The sequence below is a fragment of the Marmota monax genome, unplaced genomic scaffold (assembly GCF_021218885.2).
Source record: "Marmota monax isolate L192 unplaced genomic scaffold, Marmota_monax_Labrador192_F-V1.1 WCK01_AAM20220418_F8-fsc00246, whole genome shotgun sequence".
Taxonomy (NCBI): Eukaryota; Metazoa; Chordata; class Mammalia; order Rodentia; family Sciuridae; genus Marmota; species Marmota monax.
This window is the reverse complement of record NW_026694838.1, coordinates 355,026-379,996: the sequence shown is the minus strand read 5'-3', so window position 1 is coordinate 379,996 and position 24,971 is coordinate 355,026. Positions and strand designations below refer to the sequence as shown.

Below are 24,971 nucleotides of genomic sequence, written 5' to 3'. Positions count from 1 at the left end.
TTGTACAGTGTTTTCCTGATGACAATGAAATCAAACAGTAGCAGAAAGATAATGGAAAACTTTCCAAACATTTGAAAACAGCGATACACATCAAAATAACCCATAACCATAAGGTGAATTTTAGAAACACATTGAATAAAAGTGAAAATATAACACATCAGAATTTGTAGAACATAGCTAAAGCAGTACTGAGATGGAAATTTATATCACTAGATACCTCAGAAAAGGGGAAACCTCCCACTTCAGGAACATAGAAAAAAAGCCAAACAATCCCAAAGCAGCCATAAATAACAGAAAAACCATCATTATATCAACTAATGTAGAAAAATCAGTTTATATAATTACCCATTCATATTTTTTTATACCTAGGAAAACTATTTTATAATGATCAAGTAAAATTCAATTGTGTATGTATATCACATTTTCTTTATCCATTTATTTATTGAGGGATACCTAAACTGGTTCCCTAACTTGGCTATTGTGGATGGTGCTTCTATAAATGTTGGTATGCATGTATCACTATAGTATGCTGATTTTAGCTCTTTGGGATAAATACCAAGGAATAGAATAGCTGGGTCATACAGTCAGTCCATTTTCATCTCAAAGAATTTCCATACTTCTTTACTGCTTTCCAAAGTAGCTGTACTAATTTGCAGGTCAACAGTGTATGAGTGTATCTTTTCCCTGACATCCTCATTAACATTTATTATTTGGGGTTGGTTTTTTTATTGTTGTTATTGTTTTGTTTTGATTGACATTCTAACTGGAGTGAGATAAAATCTCAGTGTAGTTTTTATTTGCATTTCCATGATTGCCAAAAATATTAAACAATTTTTATATTTTTTTGGCTGTTTGCATTTCTTCATTTGAGAAATGTCTGTTTAGTTCATTTGCCATTTATTGTTTTTGTGTGTGTATTAAGTTTTTTTAAAAAAAAATTTATATTCTGAATGTTAAACTCCTATAGGAAGAGTAGCTGGCAAAAATTTTCTCCCATTCTGTAGGCTGTTTACGATCTTTTTTTTTTTTCCTTTGTGGTGCTGGGGATTGAACCCAAGGCCTTCTGCATGTGAGGCAAGCCCTCTACCAACTGATCAATATCCCCAACTCAGATGACTACACTCAATTATTTCCTTTACTGTGCGGAACCTTTTTAATTTCAAGCCATTCCATTTATTCTTAGATTTTTTTTTTTAAGGAGAGAGAGAGAATTTTATTATTTATTTTTTAGTTTTCGGCAGACACAACATCTTTGTTTGTATGTGGTGCTGAGGATCGAACCCGGGCCACACGCATGCCAGGCGAGCGCGCTACCGCATGAGCCACATCCCCAGCCCTATTCTTAGATTTATTTATTGAGCTTTTTATGTTCTTATTTCTGAAATTGGTGCCTGTGCCAACATAATGGAATGTTGACTCTTGTCAGCAGTTTGGATGTTTCTGATTTAATTCCTAGGTCTTTGATCCACTTTAAGTTGAGTTTTGTGCAGGGATAGGGATAGAGATCTAGTTTCATTGTTTCACATATGAATATCTAGTTTTCCCAGCACCATTTATTGAAAAAGGTTGTATTTTCTCTAGTGTATATTTTTGGCACCTTTGTAAAAAGAATCAGATGACTATGTGGATTTGTCTCTACTATTTATTATGCTGGTCTTCATATCTGTTTTAATGTCAATATCATGCTGCTTTGTTACTCTAGTTCTGTAGTATAATTTGAGATCATGTGTTGTGATATCATCAGCTTCAGTTATTATTCTGGGTCTTTTTTTAACTTTCCACACCAATTTTGGGACCATTTTTCCAAGTTCTGTGAAGAATGTCATTGGGGGACACATTGAATCTGTGTACTGCTTTTGGTAACATGGCCATTTTGACAACATTAATTTTTTCTATCCAAAAACATGAAAAGTCTCCTGAGGCCTTCAATTTCTTTCTTCCAGGTTCTATAATTTCCATTCTGAAGGTCTTTCACTACGTTTGATAGACTTGTTCCCAAGTAAAATTTTTTAGGTTATTGTGGATAGAATTATTTTTTCTCAGCAAATTCATTATTGGAGTACAGAAAAGCTATTGGATTTTGTATGCTGACCTCATATCCTGCTACTTTGCTGAATTCTATGCTCTAGTAGTCTTCTGGTTGAATTTTTTTGGGTTTTAGATATAGAAGCATGTAATCAGCAATCAGATAATTTGGCTGCTTCTTCTATTTGTATTCCTCTATTTTTTTCCCCTCTTGGATGTTTTCTCTAGCCAAAACTTTCAGCACCATAATTGAATAGGAGTAGTGAGATAGGACATCCTTATCTTGATCCTGATTTTAAAGAAAATGCTTTCATTTTCTTCCATTCTGGTAAATGGATGGAACTACAGAACATCATGCTAAGTGAAATAAGCCAGACCCAAAGAGTTTTGTGTCATATGCAGATGGTAGAAATAAGAAAATTTCTTTTGGGGGAAAAATGCTCTCATGTAAAAAGGGAGAACAGAGTAGTAGAAGGGAGGAGGGAATGGAAATTGTGGCAACCACAGAAAGAGATTGACCAAACTATGCTATAGGTATGTATAAACATGTCATAATGAGTTCCACTTTTGTGTATAACTATAATGCACCCAATTAAAAATAAATTAATAAAAGATTAATAAAGTACAGGAAGGGTGTTGAGAGAGGGAAGAGAGGGAATAATAGTGGAAATTGAAGTGGAACAGATTATAAGCATTTATGACTGTCAAAATGAACCACAAAATAATATATAACTATAATGAACAATTTATTTAAAAAAAAGAGAAAGAAAAAAAATCTCTAGAAGTATGAGGGATTTTACTCAAATTTATTATAAGAATAAGGCATGTGTATTATTGACTCTCATCACTCTTACTTAATATAATCTTGAAAGTTCTGATTGTGTAACGGGGCAAGAAAATAGAAATAAAAGGAATTTTTTTCAGAAAAGAAGAAATAAGGCCATCCTTATTGATGATGACCTGATTATCTATGTAGAAAATACCCACATATACATGTATATATATTTGTAAGTTATTTGTATGTGGGGGGATGTCAATGTGTGTATGTATTCCTAGAACTAATAAAGAAGTTCACCACAGTTGTGAAATATAAGATCACAAAATCAAATCTATTAACAAAGGAACATTAGTACACCAAATAAAACATGTTTGTAGGATTTCTATGCTGAAATAGTATGCAGATGAAATAAATAAAAAGGACCTAAATACATATGCAGATGAAAGAAATAAAAAGGACCTAAATGATAAAAATGTGTACCATGTTCATGGAATGAAAGATTTAACAAGATGTCATTTATTCCCAAGTTGATAAATATATTTACTACAATTACTATCAAAATCAAGGAAGATATTGTGTAGATACAGACATGATTACTACACAATTAAACTGAAAATGCAAGTAATTTGGAATACCAAAAAAATTTTTTTTGAAAAATAATAAAATAGAAGGAATCCTTCTACTTCAAGACTTATATAACTATAATAATCAGGATTATTCATATTTATGGAGAAGTAGACAATAGAAAAATTAGAGAATCCAAAAATAGGTCAAAATTATAAAAATTAATGGAGAAAGTATGGCTGTACATGTGATACTAATGCAATTGGACATCCAAATAAACAACTATGTAAACCATGACCTAAACTTTATACTTCTTAAAACAGTTAACTCAAAATGAATAACAGACTTAATTTTTTAAGTAAAAACATCTTAAAGAGAGCATAGGAGAAATCTCCAAGATCTAGAGATAGGCAAAGGGTTCTTAGACTTAATACCAAAACCACAGTTCATAAACTGAAAAATTGATTAAAACCGTTTTAGAAACTTGATTTTTAAAAAATCTTTTGTGTCAACAGATCTTATATACAAACAGATATGACAAATCATGTTATAAAGGTATATTAAGAATTGAAATGAAAACAAGAGCTCATGTACAATGGCATAATTTGGCGTGAACATACTTTGTATACAGAGTTACGAAAAATTGTGCTGTGAATGGATAATTATGTAATGCATTCCACTATTGTCATGTATGTAAGAAATAAATAAATTTTTAAAAAATCAGAAAAAAAAATCGTTTGCTCTTTGAAGTTCCCTGTTAAGAACATGAAAAGACAAGTTAAACTGAGAATTATTTGCAGACCCTATACAGCCAAGCATGGTGGCGCAGCAACTCAGGAGGATGAGGCAGGAGGATCACAAGTTCAAAGCCAACCTCTGCAACCTAGCAAGGCCCTAAACAACTTAGTAAAGCCTGCCTCAAAATTAAAAAATAAAAAGGGCTGGGGATATAGCTCAGTGGTTAAGTACATTTGAGTTCAATTCCTGGTACCAAAAGAAAAAAAATATTCTAGAATACATAAATTCAAAAATTTTTTTAAAAGCCCAAAAAGCAAATAATCCAGCTACAACATAGCTAAAAGACATTCAAATACATTTAACTAAATAAGGTGTATAACACGGAAATAAGCACATGAAAGTTCAAAATCATTAGCCATTAGAAAGATGCAATTTAAAACCTTCAAGAGACATCACCACATATCCAATTAGAACAACTAAAATAAAAAGTAGGACACCACCCAATTAGTAAGGATGTAATAAAACTAGGTGCTTCACAACTACTGGCAGGAATGTTAAATGTTACAGTCACTGTGGAAAGCAGTTCAGTGTCTTTTTTTTTTTTTAATACTAAACACTTTAGGGTTTTTTTTATACTAAACACTTAAAAAAAAACCTAAACATCAAATACTATATAATTCAGGAATTAAACTTCTGTACATTTAGTTCAGAGTAATGAAGATTTGTTTTTACACAAAACTGTGCAGATGTTTATAGCAACTTTATTCACTTTAAAAAAAAAAACACCTTTGTTGAGGTGATTCACATATATTTCACCAATTTAAGTGAGAGTCTAGAATAAAGTGCTTAATAATTCTTAAAAGCACTAAAAATTTTACACATCTCATAGAAAATAATTAGTCTTAAATTTATGAAGTCCATTCTTGCTGTGTTGCTTCTAGTTTGTTCACAGACAACGTTATTCATAGTGTTATAGGCCAGGCTGTATGGACAATGACTTCATTTTACCCTGAGATTCCACGTCATGTAAGAAATGCTTCTCCCACGGGAACAGCCCGCCTCTGTACCTATCAATAGTTGCTTAGCATAGCATGTTTGGCAACACAAAATGGCAATTCTTATACAATGTAAAATTGTTCTCTTTGGTTCCCATTTTTCTTGGGCAATGTACCCTGTCAGAGATTGATTATCTAGATGTCAGTAACCATTCTTTAACTTGTACTCAACTAGGGTCATTTTGACCCACTTTCCTTCTGCTTATGATTATGGAAAGTCCCATGGGAAATACTGAATATACCCAGAATGAAAATATGATTATGGGCATTGCATTGCCTTGCTGACTGCTCAATTCAGCGTCTGTATCCCTGCTTGCTTGCAGCTGCATCAACCTGGATGTGGTTCTGCAGTTTTGCCTTTAAATACTTTGAAACACTCAGACTTGGGGGCCACTCCTTGCAGAGACAGTTATGGGTCCGGCAGGGAGCAGTTGCCAGTCAGCTAAATAAAGACTCTCAAATTCAGACAAAATGGACTTGGTATGTTTTCTGAGTGGTCTGCCCCATAATGAATCTGGAACCCATAAACAAATCAGAAAACGATCCAGATGTCTTTAAAGGTGAATGGTTAAGTAAACTGTGTTTTAAGTACCAGCTACTTTCTAGAAAGTCATGTTTACTTATGTATATTTTTCATTCTTTTGTCTCCATTTTCTCTCCTGTTAAAAAAAGTAACAATAATAATAATTATTATGTCATCTATCAAGGTCATTGGAATTGAATGAGCCACAGTATTCAGAGTATTCTAACACATTCCTGGCACAAAGTGCTCAGTAGAGTTATAGAAATCACCACCAGTAAAATTGGCATAACTTATAGAAAATAATTAGTCTTCAGCTTATGAAGTTCATCCTGGTTGTATGGTATTGGTCATAGGCAACAGGAAAAAGGCTCTGTCAGCAATTTCTGCTTTAATAAGCAAGTTGGGGCAGCAAGAATACAAAAGCTTAAAAAAAAAAAAAAAAAAAAAAAAAAAAAAAAAAAACTTTCCACCAGGCATTCCTGAGTTTTAAACAATGAGAAATGCAAACACTTACAAAATGCTAGATTTACTTAAGTGCAGAAGAGTTGCTGAATAGAAATGGGAAAGGTGGGAAGTGCAGTCTTTCAATGTCATTCATTGAGGAATTCCAGCAGCCCCCCAACCCCATAAAGGATTACCCATCTTAAAAAAAAAAAAAAAGCTGAGCCCAGCATTTCTTAGCTATTATTTGTTACTGGGATTTTAATTAGTGATACACTAGCATTTGATTCCATCTTCATGGTACAGATAGTTTGCACAAGCCCACTAATATTGATAATTTCTAGGTAGTGTGGAAAATGAGCAATGGAAGGTTCTTGGACTTTGTACCTACTGGTCATCAAACAGCCCAAGGATGTACTTGTCCCAGAATCCCATGTGCTCAGCATGACAGGGAACAGCTCTAAATGACCTCCAGTTACCTCTTGGTGCTAATATTTGGCAATTAGCTGAATCTGTGATTCTAGATCACCTTTGTTCCAAGAAAACCAGAGGATTCTGAGAGAAGGAACGGGGGCTCAAAAACACTCCTTTTTTAGCAGATGGAGATCTGTGAAAGGTCAATTTTTTTTTCTTTAACTTTTAAACATGTTTTATTTTAAAAAAAAAATATTGATGCAATGATCTAGCAATGAAATCTCACCATAAGTTCTATAAGTGATGGTATTTTCTGAAAATAATTTGAAATCTTAACAAGGTGTCGGTGGGGGTCAAAAGCTGACATTGATCACAAATGAGCAAAAAGACTACATAGCTCTACTTATCCATCTGCTCTGCTCTTAAGCTTTGCATGAATTTAAGAGTTAGTTTCACTTACGGAAGCAGATTGAATTGATCAGAGAGACCCAAGCATATACATATAACCACATGTCTAAACTTCATTTCCTCTTACTATAGATGAAGTACATACTTGTTGAATGAAATGAAATACAAAGACAAAAGGATCTGAAGAGACCTAGAACAACCCAGAAGCCATATGGAGAATACCTTGAAAAAATTATTTAAAGCTCTCCTTTGCAGATCATCCATTGGACGAGGGGCAAGAATCAATGCTCACCAGGCATCTCTCCTTGAGAGAGTACCATAAGGTCATGTGGGCTTTTGTTGTTATGTTTTTGCCCAACACAGATCAGAGGGAGTCTACTGCCTCTTAGCCTAGTTAACACCACCAGGTGGAGGGATTCTTTACAGATGTGATGACCTTAGTGACCACTTTATGACACAGAAGCAGTTAAGCAAAATTCACTTGAAATTTCAAAAGGGAGTTAACTAGTCACATTTGTTTTTAAATTTCTTAAGAATTCTAGCCTGTCCCAAATATTAGGCAAATTTCATGTTCTTAGAAATTCCTAGCTTGTATCTTACAACCATGGCTATTCAGATTTTAGATGTTATGGGTGTTTCTTCCTTTTTATAGTGTTTTCTTTTTCCATGTTTCTTCTTAGTAGTCTGATCCAATCCACAAGTACCTATAAAGTTCACAATTACCCTAGCAACCAGATCAAGATTTTAGGTTAAAAAAAAAAACTCATGAAGTTAGGTATTATGTTCATTTATTTTAACATCTTTTTATTCACAGGTTTGATCATTTTCCTCTTTTGTTACCCTCAAAATAAGCTTGTCACTTGTTATACCTTCTTTTTTATTTATGGACCCACCAATAACTTATCCATCAATAAAATCACAAGCTTATGATACCCCAATTAGTTGTACAGGCAACCCAATAAAAGAATTATAGGAGAATCATAGCTATCAATAAACCCCTAAATAATCCTGATTTTTTTTTATCTTTGAAGCATTCGTATAACCTATAAGTATAAAATATTGGTCCCACTTTTCTTATTTTGTATAATCCAACAGTAATCAGTAAGAACGATGACTACCGCAAAATGAGACTTCTGAAACTTTGAGAGTGAATTCATCAGCAACACACACATAAAAGTCACTGCAGAGAGTTTATTCTTTCTTAAGTGCCCTTGAAACCCAGCAACGGAATTATATTCCAGACCCCCAAAGAGAGGGATAAGGTTATAATTATCTCACACTTAATTACATGCATTGCAAAAGGTAAATGGACAAAGTCATTGTTGTATGGTGCATGGAGGGGGAAAAATCACTTTTAATTTGGGTATTGCTGGCTCATTGATCCGTAGAAAGTAGAAATTAATGCAAGGGCCACATGTAACAGTGGCACTGCTGTGTAAATGCACAGCCACGCCCAAGAACACTGCCTCACTGTTCTGGGACTGGGCCCCACACTCACAGACTTGGTATTCTTCTCCTTCACTGCTGGGCTGAGTGAGGCCGCTTATTTCCCCCTTTTCTTTCATTGGTTACAGTTATTTCTTTCCAGTGTCTCTTCTCTGCGTTTCGGTGGGAGTATTAGCTTCAGGCCTTGACTTGACATAATCAGAGAAAATGTCATAGAAAAGAATTTTTTTACCCTTACAGGACAAGAGAAACGCTGCTGCTTTGAACCACTGTGTTCTGTGGCCTCTGATGGCGCCTGCGCCGTAGGGACGCTCGCCTTGCTGGGGTAAGTAAAAGCACCCTGGAGAATAATCGCCTCTTACGATCATTGATGCCAAGTTCCAAATAGGGCCCAGAATATAACTATTTTACTTTATATAGCTTTCAAAATTTCATTGAGCTGGATACGAGATCCACATTACTTTTCTAACCGAATGTTGTGTTTTTTCTTCAATTGATTTCATTATGATAACCTGGTGGCAAATGCTGCTTCTTTACCCAACAGAGCATGCAGCTTAAATGCACTTGAACATGCTTTAGGATAAATTACATATCCTGCATTCATCCAGTGCTGCCCAAGGAAACAGATGGAGTTGGCACCTTGTTCTTAAAAGCAGAAAGGAACCACAGCTTTGAGGGAGAGAATGAGATTGCTATATGGCTCCTAATTTCATCTGGATAAACTGGCACATTTCCGTGGGAATAGGTGGGAACTTTGGCTTTCCTTAGAGTTCAAGGGAGGAAACTGTTGCATAGAGAAAAATGTGTTTGGGGTTTTTGTTTTGTTTTGTTTGTTTGTTTGTTTTGGGGTATTAGCTACTCCCTTTAGAGAAAGCTTCATGCATGCATGGCAGGCAGATCTAGGACAGACATGTTTGCTGCTAAAGTATTCTTTTGAGCACACTGATAAGGCTGGGGTACCAACATTTCCAACTACAAGATGAAAGGTAAGTTTTTAAAAAAAAAAAATCACTGAACAACCAGTTGTTCAGCCTACAGGAATGCACATACATGCTGGAATCTGTTTCTCCTATGAATTTGCTGCACAACTTAGTGTTCTAAGGGAGCGAGAGGGGAATTGAAACAGCATGGGGGGATGTGGGGAGCTTGGCATCCTATAATGACCCTGGCACCGTGTCCCTTTCTTCTCCCATGGCCTCTTCTGTATTTCCAGATCTTGCAAACATACAGTAGAGAGTACCAGGAGTGTTATTCCATTAAGCCATTAATCAGGCGGATTGCAGATGTTGTTTTCTTTCTAGATGTTACTAAAATTACTCTTAATAACACCTACTGGGTTAGTCATTTCTTTGCCATTGATGACTTTTAAAAAAACATATCAAATAATTCATTTCTTCAACTTGACTTATATGGACTTCAATCTACCTTGGAGGGTCCAGGGTCTCCCCTCAGGTTTTCACCAAGCATTTTCTGAAGGAGTGTCACAGGCTAACCTTACACATGGGTGGGTTAATAGGCCCTTCAAGGAAAAGGTTGAAACTCATATGCTGAGTTTGCAATCAAATCATATTCCCCTTATGCTAAAAGAAGGGTGTAATCTTTTAAGACATGTGGTGCTAATAAATCCATTCAAAGGAGGCTGCTGTTCTCAAGCTTTGAAGAAAGGAAGGAAGGAAGAAAGCTCAGTCTAGCTGCCTGGCTTGTAGACGGTGAAGTCCAGACCTAGAGAAATGACATCTCGGTTACTGAGAAAAAACAACCCTGGAACCCAGAGCTCATGATCAGTTCTCCTACCTGGTCATTCTCCAAACAAGCTCTGACATATCAGACTTGAGTGAACTAATCCAAGTTGGATTTCTGAGATTGGTTCTTCCCCCAGCATTACTTTTCTAAAAGTAAAGCTTACCCAGATGTTATTACAGTTTGGTTTGAACCTAAGGACAGGTATCTTGATTGGTTGAATATTACTAATATCTCCTTTATCAGTAATATTTTTAATTTTTCTTCTAAAATGTTGAAGCTTCTAGAGCTGTTTGACCTCACTTGTAGTTCTCCATAAAACACACTTTTGTTAAGAGTTTGAGCAAATGAGTATTGATGACAACAGTGGTGTGGCTTAGCAGAGAAAACATGGGCATGGAAATCACACTTGGATTTGAAACACAGTTCTACTGTCTAGCCATTGTGTGACCTTGGGCAAGTGACTCAGCCTCTCAAATTCTCAGAAAAAAACACCAACAACAATGCAATGACTGGCTCATCAGAGATGCCGTTAATAGTTATTAATACTGTTCATTAAAACCAGAGAAGGGGGGATGTTAAATGCTCTGGCATTTTAAAATGTTATAGAATATTTCAATGTCTAGAGGAAAGAGGGCCGTAATTTTCTGTTTTTTTTCTATTGGGGTCCCTGACTGCTGTGGCAATGCAGGAAGCTTTGCAGATAGAAGCCTGCAAATAACCTCAGTTATTTGGGAGCAGGCACTTTTATCTCTTAGGCAAAGATTTTTCAGGCTGCTCTGGTAGTGTGGTACAGTATCACTTTGAATGCACCAGGTTAAACGGTGCTGGAACGCAATTATACACTATTTCTTTGCTTCACCTCCTAATTCAATGAAACTTCCAGATTCCTGCCTCATGGCTTGATGGTGAAATTGTCACACAAATGCCACCCTATCTTCTCTCTACCTACTCAAGTGCAAAGTGGATCAGGGGTTTTCAAAATGTGGCTCCTGGGCCCAGGTATATGAGAATAAGTCCGCAGCTTGTAAGAAACACAAGTCTCACGCCTTACCCTCAGAAATGGAGGCAGAAACTCTGGGGATAACTCGGGAATCTGTTTTTAATGAGGCTCCAGGTGATTCTGATGGTCCCCAGAGTTAGAAGACCACAACTTGGAGAAGCTTCCAGCTGCTTTATGAGTTGCAATATTTCTTGGAAGGACAGGTGCAGAGACAGCATTCAAATTGATCTTAGGTAGGACAGAGATGACTTTAGGTGACATCAAATAGCTGAATCACCAAGTGAAAGTTTTCTCTCTGAGTTATCATTTAATCCTTAATTCTCTTGTTGGTGTTACTAGATCTGTGGTACCTTGCTGACCATTACTAATCTCCTTTTACAACAGAGCAGGATGCAAATACAGTGTCCTAACAGAGCAGCAAAACCTTACTAGAAATTAGTGATATTTTACTAGAATTCTTTTTATGGCACATTAAAGGGTGGATTTAAAGCTTCCTGTGTGAATGTTGACACTTTTTAAAGTAAAAAGTTTAAATAATACAGTTCAACATGTGAGTAACATGGGGGTGAGTGCTTTTAGGGAAATATTGATAGGCTAGAGAGAACCTGGTTACATCAGCAATTTATTTCCATTTGTTCCTCTGGTTAGCCATACTACTTATCCCCCAGTTTTCTCATATTTCAAATGGAGACACTGATAACATTGTAGAAATTGTTTGATGGCCTATGTATGAAAAATGCCTGCCCGTCCTCAGAAGGTGGTCGGTACTTGCTACTTTGTCACTCCAGCCTTATTTTGAAACCAATTTGCTGTATTTCTGAATAGCATTTCTCTCTGGGCTTCAAGTTCCTTGTTTGTAATGGGACAATAAAGGACACTTGATGATCTGAAAGGCCCCTTCCTGCTCCGAACTAACCTGTATTTATGCACATATATTTTGTATGTGTGTTACATATACAATAAATTCTGCATTCCCTACCTTTATGTAAGTATGGCTCAGGAATACATAGCTTTATTCCCCTGACATAAAACTTGAGTTCTTGAGAATAATATTGAAAGTAGATAGCTATGTTTGAAAAATAAAAAGCCAAGACATGAGGAATGTGGGAGCTGATATACATTTCAGAGCTCAAAGGTAATTTCATTGTATTTTATTATCATCTGTCAAACTTAAAGCAATACTGAGACTAGAAAATAGATTGTCACAGAGGTTTCTGAGGACAATGGTTTCCAAGAGTTGGTGTAAATATATTCAGAGAGACTTGTTCCTACTTAATAACCCACATTTTCCTTCTGAATTGCTGATGTGTTCGCTTATAGCATTTGAAAGGCAGTTTGTCCTTTGCTGTCAAAGTGAACTTGATGGAATAATAGAAAAATCTGAAAAATTCAATCAGATCTTGTTGCTTCTCAAGGGAATGTCTTGACTCTTTATTTTATTTAAGGAGGAAAAAAGATAGCATCTTTGGTCTTGGAAACACCACTAACCAAGTTTAACAGTGTGGGGTCTAGCTGGCAGATCCATGTTGAGTTTTCTCTGTTAGCATCCCAAGGCGTGGTAATGAGGAGGGTTTGGTGTCCTTGGAAAGGTGAAGCAGTACCTAAGGGGTCACCACAAGATGGCGCTGTTATGAAATCAGAGGTTGTTATGAAATCCTCAGTTAATTTATTGCTTAACAACACACATGTCAATCGGAAGACCTGAAAGTAAGAAAAAATGGTGAAACTCGCTTCTTAATCAGAAAAACAAATAGCCTGCATTGTCTCTTCCATAACAGTTAAAGAGTCCCAAAAGCTGGATCCTTTCAAATCTTAGCAATTCTGATGAAACAGCCCCCGTGGGGCTATTCGACTTGATTCAGCAGGCATCTAATTGAAAATTACTATGTAAGACACTTGCCATCATACGACAGTGGTTCAGATTTCTATCTCCTTCAGTTCCAGTCTCCTTATCTATAAGCAAAGAATAAAGTGTGCCTTCCTCACAAGATTTAACTGAGAGTCAGAGGATGTTAAAACATCTAGTATTCACTGAGTACTCACCACCTGCCAGGTGCCAATCTAGGAACTTTATCTGCATAGGATCATTAAAGGCTCAATAAATCCCTGAGGTATTGCACAGTCTCCTTGTTAGAGGCATGGGAACAGACCCCAAGAGAACTTAACTAATGAGCCAGACATGACATGGTAGAAAGAAGTAGAGCCCAAACTGGGACCCGGGAAGTCTGGCTCCACATGCCTCCACTTTAAGGCTTAAAAAAAAAAAAATTGGCATAGTTCTCAGCCTTTCATGAGTTGACTCGTGTGGAATTGCAGATGTTTGACCATATTTGACTTAAAAAATACGGATTTTGTGTGGTGCTGCCTAATAAGCATTAAATATGTGTAATAGTAGTAACAGCTCCTGTTACTAACTACAGTAACATTTATTCTTGAGCCTCATTAACAAAAGGAATGCAGGTGGAATTATTATGTAAAGATCACCAGTGTGGCCATCAGGAACTGATTAAAATCTAGATCTGTTTCCCTTATGTATCAGTCTTTTCCAGTTCTAAGAGTCAGTGGTAGAGCAGATCTTTTTTTTTTTTTTTTTTTTTTTTTTTTGGTCCAGTTCATCTTGGACTAATAAGTACTTCTGTCAAGAATAAGGAGTTCATAGTTATCTCATACACAACTTACATACAAATTTGACTCTATGCAAATCTGTGCATAACCTGCTCAACACAGAGCATTTACTGATCAATAATTGGATACCATTGAAAAGTGTTTCCGTTTCTAAGCACATTTTCAATTTCTGTACTTGTTATAAGCCAGAAATAAATAGTTCAGGAACTGACACTGGTTTATTGACTATATTTTAAGTAGTATTAGAAGTCTCTACATAAATAGATTCCTAAAGAAAAGGGGATGTATATATGTGTCTGTGTTCCATTCCCTTTAAAAATGTATTATCTTTGGAGATTAGAAACAAATATTAAAAAAAAAAATTCTTAAAAGGAAGACCATAGATGTACAATGTAAATAATGTTAGGGGATTTAGGTAAGATAGAAGAAAGCAGTGTTTGCCAAAGTCTGTTAGTGTTATTTAATGTTATTTTTAATTTGAACAATAATTAACCACTTTCATGTTGTCATGTCAGAAACACGGGAGAAGTCGAGATAATGAGAGATGATTCCTCTCCTCCCCAAGCTCAGTCCAGCCAGAGACACCAGAACGAAAGTGTGTAACTATAGAATAGTAGATGACGTGCTAAGGAAGAGGAAGTACAGTTGTCACCCCTTACTTGTGTTCTATCATTTCCTTTGATTTTTATCTACCCCTGGCCAACCACAGTCCAAAAATATTAAATGAAAAATTCCAGAGACAATTCAAAAGTTTTAAGTGACTATAATTGCAATATATTACAATTCTACATTATTAGCAATGTTACTTTATGTAAGCTAACATATAAATTAATTTATTATATGTATGTATACATAGGAAAAATAGAGTACACAAGGTTCAGTGCTCCCTGGGGTTTCAGGTATCCACTGGAGTCTTGGAATGTATCTTCAGTTTAATGGGGACTACTGTGTTTAATTAGGCTTCAATATCAGAGAGGCTTCACACATGAGGTATAATTTCTTGCATTTTCTTGTTTAGAATGGCTTTGTTTAATTAAAAACATTTTATTCATATAGTACACATACATACAATAGACTAATCTTTTTTTTTGTGAGGAGTACTGGGGGTTGAGAATCAGAGGATGTTAAAAATAAACAGAAGGACATTTTCCCACTGAGCCACATCCCCAGCTCTATTTTGTATTTAGAAACAGAGTCTCAACGAATTGCTTAGTGCCTCACTTTTGGCCGAGGCTGGCTTTAAACTCAGGATCCTCCTGTCTCAGCCTCCTGAGCCACTGGGATTACAGGCATGTGCCATGGCACCCAGCACAATACAGACTAATCTTAGTGTACAGACTAATTAGTGACAGCAAAGCACACATGTCTTGAGCATGTGATCAGGACATAGAATGTTGCCAGGCCTCTTGAAAGTACCCAAGGTGCTCATTCCCAATCATTGTTCTCTTCTTCTCCATAAATGTCATCATGGTCATAACACCAAGGATTAAATTTGCCTGTCCTTGAAATATGTGAACAGAATCACCATGCTGATGTAGACTTTTTGTGTCTGGCTTTTTTTTTTTTTTTTTCTCTCAATGTCATTTCTTCACTCAGGGCTTCCTAACCCTGCCAAAGCATACCTGGGCATTGCAATATGTTTATGAAATCAGTGACCTGATGGATATTTTAAATACTCAGGGATATACAGGAATATTCAATAACTTTCAGACACTGAAGTGAACAGCTCACAGTAGTTTAGTTTTTCACATTAGATTGTGCTACATTTCTTCTGATGGTGTCCTGTTTATAGAGCACCAAGCTTCCAAGAGTACTTGTAATTAAATCGAGTACATGCAAAAATCAATGGGAAATGAAAAACAAGAATCCAATCTGATTCCAACATTTGAGAAGCTGTGTTGTGCCCAACAGGCACACACATCCTATTAGTGGGGTTTTGTGGTCATTTATCAATTAAATAAAATAATATGTTTTTTCCTGTTTATGTGTATTTTTTCACATAACTGCTAAGTTGTTGAGTCATGAACATTTACTACATTGTTGGGACTTTACTACTTAGTAATCAGAGAGATTAGCTATTTCTTTTGGTATTATGACCCTGTGAAAAAAGTTCCCGAGACATTAGTGGCCTGAGAAAGTTTCACCTTTTCCCCCTTGTCATTTTATTTATATATATATATATATATATATATATATATATATATATATATATATATATATATATATATACACACACATGCACACACACACTCACCTTTATTTTACTTATTTTTTTAATGTGGTGCCAGGGATCTAACCCAGTGCCTCACACATGCTAGACAAGTGCTTTACCACTGAGCCACAACCCACCCACCCCACCACTTGTCTTTTTGGGAAAGACCTTGGACAGCCAATATTCAACCTTTCTTTTCTAACGTAAGCATTCAGGGCAAGATCGTAACTGTAGCTGTAGCCTATAAATTTTCATATGACATTCTTTCATTTTCCAAATAAAGATATTTTCTAAATCTCCATGTGATTTCTTTGGCCCATGGTTATTTAGTTATCTTAAATATTGTGATTGGCGACATTTCATTGTACTTTATTTTTGCAGTGCAGGGATTGAACTCGAGCCTGGGACACACTAGGCAAGTGCTCTACCACTGAGCTATACCCTCAGTCCTAACAACACCTGTAAACTGTTATCAGTGTCTGTTGCTACCATTTGTGTGTTTGATTAGATCTTCCTCTTGCTTTCTGTTGATATAAATATCAACAGAGCAGGTTGGAGGGTACCTAGAAGTCATTTCTATCCAGCAATTAGCTGTACCTGGGGTTGACAACAGCCACAGAAACTATCCCACTAGAAACTAATGAATGGATTTCTAGCTGTCCTTGCCACCAGCCAGCTGCCCCACCTGTCACAGCTCTTCTTTCAAGAGATCATGTGGCTTTCTCTTTTTTTATACCCGTGGGTGCTGAAATGCATTTCTTTCCTTTTCTAACTTGAAACCACTCTTCCATTCCTGTAGCATATGCCACCTGGTCATGATCTGCTACTATTTTTTGAAATCTTGAATTATGTTTTAGAAGTAGTTAGTTTCAAAATACTTTCTGTGTTCATACAGGATTGCCCCCTGCCTTCATTTCATGCAAGGTATTCATCTGGTTTGGGTATTGACACTCTGCCAGCCTCATAAAATACATTGGGGAATGTACCCTATTTTTGGGGGGGAACAATTTGTATAATATGTGTCGTGTATTCCTTAGATTTGGAAAGAAATCAATAGTGAAGCCATATAGGTCTTAAATTTTCCTGTGGGAAGATTTTTAAATACTGAATTAGATGGCTTTAATAGATATAGGACGATGCAGATTTTCTGTTCCTTTGGAAAATCGGGGGATTTTATTTTTCTTGGAATTTTTCCATTTCAACTACATGTTTAATTTTACTGATACAAAGTTGCTTCTAAAATCTACCAGTTATTTAAATGTCAATTGAATCTTTAATGCTATTCCTCATACTCCCTTCACCCTATTAGCATGTCTTCTTTTTCTTCAGTTATACCGGTTTTATGCATTTTTTTCAAAATTCCAATTTCTACATTTTTTTATTCTATCTACTATAGTTTTTAAAATTTTATGAGCCTTCTGTTTACATTCTTCAGATTTCCTCTGCACTTGCATCCCTTTTTGAGAAGGACACTTGGACGGCTGACTCTCAGCCTTTCTTTGTTCATTCAGGCCATGAGCATAACTATAGCTGCAGCCTTCTGATAGGTCATCTTTTCATTGTTTGGTTCAATATATTTTCTAAACTTCTATACGATTTCTTCTTTGGCCCATGGTTTATTTAGAAATATATTGCTCAGTTTTGACATCTGGAGGCAAATATTTTCCAGTTATCTTCCTATTGTTTCTAGCTTAGACCCATCATGGTTTGAAGACACATGCTCTGTGATTCCCTCTGAACTTGGTGAGATTGGCTTCACAGCCAGCCTGCAGTCTACTTTGGCAAACGTTCTGCAGGCCCATGAAATCCTACATAGGCTGAGTGAATAGTCGAATACTCTGTGCAAAAATTTCACTGAATTTGTTCTTTCTTCCCCTCATTTATTTGAAATTATAGTTCTTGTTTATTTTCAATTTGCTTCTGCTTTTAATTTTTTCTCCTATTTATACTTGTTAATTTTATTTTTTTGAACATTTATAACATTAACATCTAGAAACCAAGGCTGTACGAAAAGTGATACTCACAAAAATGTCACTGCTTCCTACTCCATATGGGTGGCCAATGTAGTTGTTTTTGCCTTCTTCCTATGTTTCTCTTTGAAAAGAGAAGTAGATGTACATATGCTCTCATGTTTCACTTACAAATTAGCACATAAGTTTCTTTGTGGTTTGTCTCTTTCATTTACTATCTCCCAAAGAAGTTTCTACAGCAGTTTGTAGAGATTTTCATTCTTTGCTTATTGCTGCATAATATTCTATTCAGTGTATGAAACTGTAATTAATTTAGCCAACCTCTTACACTTAGATATTTCAGTCATTCATTGTAGGCATTACTGCAATGAGTAACTTGGTGCATATGTATTTTCGTACAATGCAGAGTTGTGTCTTATAAACTTATATAAGTGAGATTGCTGGGTTGAAGGATGAATACTTAGTTCTATTAGCTAGGACCAAACTCCTCTCAGGGCTTTTGCATCCCTCCTAGGGATATATGAGTGCCTGTTGGCCCATGTGAGAAAAGTGTGTTGTCTGGCTTTGAACTCTTGCCAGTCTCATCAGTGAAGGAAGTTGAATATCTTTTCATATATTCAACCCCAATTTTATTTAATTTTATAATTTGTGCTTTTTGCCCTTTCTTAAAAGATTATTATTTTTACTTCAAGTGTTAAAACATATTTTGATACATTACGAATATTGGCTCTTATTTCTTCTTTGCTATGTTGCAATACTTTCTCCCAGTTTGTTTATTTACTGGGGAATGAATGTAGAGGTGCTCTAACACTGAGCTATAGCAAAGCCTTTTTTTAAAAAATTTTGAGACAGGATCTTGCTAGGTTGCCCAGCTTGGCCTCAAAATCACAATCCTCCTACCTGAACCTTCCAAAGAGTGGGGCTTATGGGTATATGCTACCATGCCCAAATGTTATTTGTCTTTTGACTTTGATTATGGTATTTTTTACCATATGAAGTCTATTTATTAATCCTTTTCATATGTGTATTTTTAAAATATTTTATTCTAATAGTTATGGTATATAATATAATATAAATGTTATTTCATTAATGATATATATGACTTCACGAGTATTCTATATATTTTGTTTATATATCTGAAACATGTAAAATTAAGAAGCAAAATACCTGTAAATTAGTCTAGTAATAATGTTTTAGAATTCTTACTTTTCTATGTATCTGATACATAGCCATAAATTTTAGTTAAAAACTTTCCCTAAACCCAGATTACAGAGGTATTCTTTTTTTTAACATTTAGAAAGATGAGTCATGTAGCATTTCTTTATATTTGTGACCCGTGGAATAGATCTTTTTTTAAATTTGTTAAAAATAAAAAAAATATTATCTAGTTTTCCTAATGTTACTTATTAAAAGACCATTCTCTCTTCAGTGGTTTTGAGATATCACCTTCACAATATACTAAGTTCCTAGTATATTCCATTGATCTGTCTCCTCATAAGCCAGTACCACACTGTTTTAGTTTATAGTATTAATATCCATAGGCCTAGATACTTTCCTATAGCTTTTACTATTCACTGTTTTCCTACCATTTTTTTTGTTTTTTCATATAATCTTTACACTCAATACATCTAGCTTGATAACAAAGCTTATAATGTTTTTGTTGCTGTTACATTAGATCTATAAATTAGCATAAGTAAAAAACAAGCCATTGAATGAGGTAGCCAAAATAAGAACAAATACCATCTTTTTTCACATAGTTTTAGGCATTTTTTGTTACATTTTTTTCCTAAACATTTTACCTTTTGTATTGCTATCATAAATAGGATTTTCTTAATCATTACATCTTCTGACTATTATCTGTATGCATGAATGTTATTAGTATTATGTTTTCATTGTCACATATGAATTTTAACCTATAAAATGTCTTTTGCCTCACTTTATGCTTCTGGCTTGAATTCTACTGTCTGGTATAAAGATTTTAACTCTGGCTTTCTTATTGTTTTTAGTTGCCTGATAAAACTGTATTCATTCCTTTATTTTCAGAATACCACATTTTAGATATTTCTCTTCTATCCAAAATAGTGTTGAGTATTAATGGACAATTTAAGAGTCTTTATATTTTAATAGGTGAATTAAATTCACTCATGTTTATTGATATGACTGTTGTGATTGACACCAAGACTGTTATCTTATGCTGTCATTGCAGTGTGTTAGTCAGATTTCTCGCCACCCTGACTAAAAGACCCAACCAGAACAATTGTAGAGGAGGAAGAGTTTATTCAGGTGCTCATGGTTTCAGTCCATAGGAAGCTGGCTCCATTCTTTTGGGGCGCAAGGTGAGGCAGAACATCATGGTGGAAGAGTGTGGTGAGGGAAGCAGCTCACAGGATGATCAGGAGACAGAGATGGCCACTTGCCAGATACAAAGCCATGCCCCCAATGCTCCACCTCCTCCACCTGCCTTCTATTACCACTCAATCACATTAGGTGATTAATTCACTGATTGGGTAAAGGCTTGAATAACCCAATCACTTCTTCTCTGAATCTTCTTGCATTGTTTCACACATTAATTTTTGGGAGACGCTACATCCAAACCATAGCATGCTGTGAGCCTTACATTGTATTTTTTTTCTCCACCTGCTGTGTCTGCTTGGCTTTGCTTTTTCCTTGTGGCTATTTATGAAGTTTATTTTTGTTGTAGTATATCTTTGTGCTTTCATAGAACCCTGAGTCTCTTTTGCCTACCTTAACCTTTTGTTATCTCAAGGCATTCAGTGGCTCCCCCATCTCAAAATAAACCCACTTTGTCCTTGCTATCTTGCTATGACTCAGACCTTTAATGACCAAGTTTCTATTTCTCTGAAGTTCCCCACCTCCTCCTCTCTCTCCTCTCTCTCCTCTCTCTCCTCTCTCTCCTCTCTCTCCTCTCTCTCCCTTCTCTCCCTTCCCTCCCTTCCCTCCCTTCCCTCCCTTCTCTCCCCTCTCTCCCCTCTCTCCCCTCTCTCCCCTCTCTCCCTTCTCTCCCTTCTCTCCCCACCCTCTTTAGTATTCCACTGTACTCCAGCACCATGACTTTTTTGGTTATCCCTAAATATTCAAGTCCTTTGCACCTAGGTTTCTTTCTCAATATCATTTTCCAAAAGTTTTAATTGATTCCATCCTTCACTTCATTCAGTATCAGTCCAAATGTCATCTAATCAAGAGTCCCTCACCTCCTGATTTAAAAGGTCACCAACATCAGTCTAGAATAATGCTTGATACTTTTTTTTCCAAGCATGTGCCACTACTGGCCACTATTAATATAAATTTCAGCTAGTAATTCTAGACTATTTCTGTATTCAAATAAACTGTCTTTGTTTATACATATGGGAGAGAACATGTGGTACTTTGCTTTTTGTGTCTGGCTTATTTCACTTAACATGATATCCTCCAGTTTATCCATTTTGCTGCAAGTGATAGGATTTTATTCCTGTTTGTGGCTTAATAGTACCTTGTTTGCTTGGAAAATTTGGGGGCAGGCATAAATAGAAGTTGGATAATAGGTTTCAAAATGCAGTTACCTAGAAGAAATTAGTTCTGGTGTTCTCCAGCACAGTATATGACTACAGTTTACAATGGCCTATTATATATCCTATGAATTTGAGGTAAAGGATAATATAAACCCCAAACATAAATAAAGACCAAAGAGGAGGAAATGCCAATGACCCTGATTTAATCGTGCCTACTGTAGGCATGTGTTGAAACATCACTCTGCTTCATTATGGCATATGATGATTTATCAATAAAAGCTTATTTAAAAAAAAAGTCATGAGTGGATTCTGAAGGCCAAAGAAATGGTTGAATTGTCTCTTCAGCTAAAGAATACATTTACCATGGTTGCTTGGCAGCATTAAGATGAGAGTTCAGCTATAATTCTAAAACTTGAAAGCTCAGGTTGAGTATGTTGAGGCTCTCACACAGCAGAAGTTGAGTGGTATTTTGCTTTGAAGATTTAAGTTGTTGGCCCTCTTGACAACCAGATGACAAGTCCTGCCTATTTTTTAAGACTGTTTCCACATTGCAATTTTGAAAGTTGCATCCACAGTTCATTCTGATAGTGTATATGGGTCTGTTTTCTTACATTCCTAAACCCACTCTAACAGGATTCTATGATAAGGGTTCATCCAGAACCCATGAGTAAAATATGTAGTGTTAGAGAGCAACAGAAGGGAAGTCTGGCACCAACTGCCCCATGCAGTTTCCCAACTTCATGCTACCTAAGGCAGAGAAGAGAGGCATCATGAATTGTTGCAGTGAAATTCAGTAACTTAAAGCTTCCAAGTTTGTGCTAGATAAGAAGGCAACTGGAGTTGCTTTTAAATACCAGCATAATCTTGTAATTCTGACAAAAGTCTAAGTGAGAGCTCAGTCTCAGATGATACCCACAATCTGTAGCTCCACTGTTGAATTCCAGTATAGAAGTCTTTGTTCTAACAACTTTGATCAGGCTTCTATGGGACATAAAATACCTTTATGAACACTAATGGTTATTATATCCTGGTGAGCTAATAAGAGACACAGGAATATCTCCAGGGTAAGAATGAGATGGAGAATGGTTCATGGGGAAATAACTCAAACAGTTCTCTAGGGTTAAGAAATAAACCAGATGGTTGTATATTTGAAAAATGGGAAATAACAAATTATAGCTATTTACATTTCTGCTCTAAAGGCAGTGCCTGCATTTTCTGTAGGACGGCTTCTTTGCTAAGGATTATTAACTTGAGAGGGGACAACTACCAACAAATGACATTTTAATGACTAGCATTAAAAAAAAAGCATTACTTTTTCTGTAATTTCACTAAACTATTTTGGTAGAGAGACCTTGGTCATATTTTAGGAGTTCTGCTATGTTTTTCTCATGAAATGAATTAGTAATGCATTTTGAGAAGAAAAATACTAACATGGGTTTACCCATTTCAGAAATTCTCTTCAACAAATATTTAAAGATTTTGGTACAGTCATGATATGACACTATGCTAGATGTTAAGGGAACATAAATAGGAATAAGATACAATTTCAAGGCATTTATGATCTTGTGAAGAATATACCAGAAGCTAAATATGATATATTGTTTGATTAGAGACAGTCATAATATATAAATACCCAACTTGCCCACCTTTCTAGAAGCTGGTCTTTTATATTGGCTCTGGGAAACTTTGTACTTAGAAACAGAAAATCCCACAAAATCTGTTCTTCAATCAGCTAGAAGATTGTAGTGTTCATTGGACAAATGTAATCAGCAGTCATGAAAAAACAGGGAACTGATGAGGTGGAAATGCCTTTGGTTGCTTAGAAATGTGGTAAGACGATGAATTCATATACCTGAGAATCAAACATCGATTTTTGCAAAGGATTGTTATGGTATAAAAACCCTTAGCAGAAAGAAAAGTCAGGCCTCAAAGGAAGTTACTTTCAGCTTTATCCAGGAATTTGCAACTTTGACCACTCCAGGGGGAAACTCCACCAACACTGTCATAGATCAGGGGACAATTGCAAGGAATGATGACAATCTAGTATATAAGAAGGGAAACAATAAACCGTGGGTAGAGATCAAATCTGAAAGAAGCCTCCTTCAAGGAAGTGGCATTTTAATCTCTGTTTTGAAGGGTATGAATAGGTAGAGTGAGCAAGTATATGAAATTCCCAGTCTGCTAGGAATCTTGAAGAAAAATGATTTTCCTCTTGGGCTGGTAAGATCTGAGAAAGCAAAGATAGTTTGCAACCCATTCACAGAGGGTATTATTCCAGAAGTAATGAAGATAGGATGTAAAGGATAATGCAATGAGATCAGTTTGTTGGAAGGGTCTCATTGAGCAGTATAAAGGATATGTAGAATACATATGATGGTGGGCCAGACCAGAGAGGAGGAGCACAAGATTTCATCTCATTTCATCCTTGATAATGAGCACATTGATGGGCATACAGCAACCAATCCACAAATACTTCACGCACTCAACACCTGATTATAGCAGGTCTACCATATATAAGCATTTGGGGAGGCTAGAAAAAATGGATATCCCATTGGTACCAAGATTCTTGAAATCTTTATCAATTGTTCATGAACTTACAAGGTTTTGAAGGTCATCTAAGGTTCATTTGACCAAGTATTTGTAAATGGTCTGCATTTCACTCCCAAGTGTTAATAGTCAGGGTCAGGTACATGGAATGAACCATACAAAATATTATAAGTTTCATGAAAATAGATTACAAACAAATTTGGATTTCTTTTATATTGCTATATTAATCTTATTGGCCTATTTATGCTGAGAATAAAACCATTTCTAGGAATCTCAAATGATTCAATCAAGCGTCATATCTGACTACCTATGAGGGTAACACAAACCCCATGGAGGACCTGTTATTTTTGGATATTTCCAAATGCATCAAGAAAAATCTTTACCTAGAAGCCATACCTCATAAGTCCTGCCCAATTTGCTTTTGAGACATTATCCAAACACATTCACTGTAGGTAAGAGCTGCCTGATAGACAGGGATTAGAGTAGGGAAGAGAAAGACTTTCTGGTTGCAAGTGGTGTGGTGACTATTTAGCCTTACAGTGCTGTGTATGCCTGGAACCCACCTTAAACCTTAACCCCTGAGGGGAGAGAGCCACTGAATGCAAGCCAATGGCTCAAGATCCAAATGGAGCACCTGAGCTTATTCCTAGAGCAGGTGGGATGTCCCAGAGAACAACATGTCCTATAAATCCTTGGGCAGCAGGTAGGGAGGACCATATGTTCCTCTTCCCATTTTCTTGTCATTTTCTACTTTTCTGATCCCCTGTAGGTGACTGTCAAGCAAAAATTAAGCATTTTCTCCAGAAAAAAGACAGCACAGGCTGGGGTTGTGGCTCAGTGGTAGATTGCTCACTTAGTATGCATGGGGCACTGGGTTTGATCTTCACAACCACATAAAAATAAAATATTGTGTCCACCTAAAACTAAAAAATAAATCTAAAAAATTTTAAAAACCAACAGCACAGTCTATATG

At 36.0% G+C, this 24,971-nt stretch overlaps 1 protein-coding gene across 1 annotated transcript in view; it reads left to right on the top strand.

Annotated features, from left to right (window-relative positions):
* Nucleotides 1-24,971, top strand: part of Atp10b (ATPase phospholipid transporting 10B (putative)) — a 335,264-nt gene that overhangs the window by 71,245 nt on the left and 239,048 nt on the right. The window contains exon 2 of the mRNA XM_046426272.2: nt 8,633-8,717. The gene's annotated coding sequence lies outside the window, so the exon portion shown is untranslated. The remainder of the gene's footprint in view (nt 1-8,632; nt 8,718-24,971) is intronic.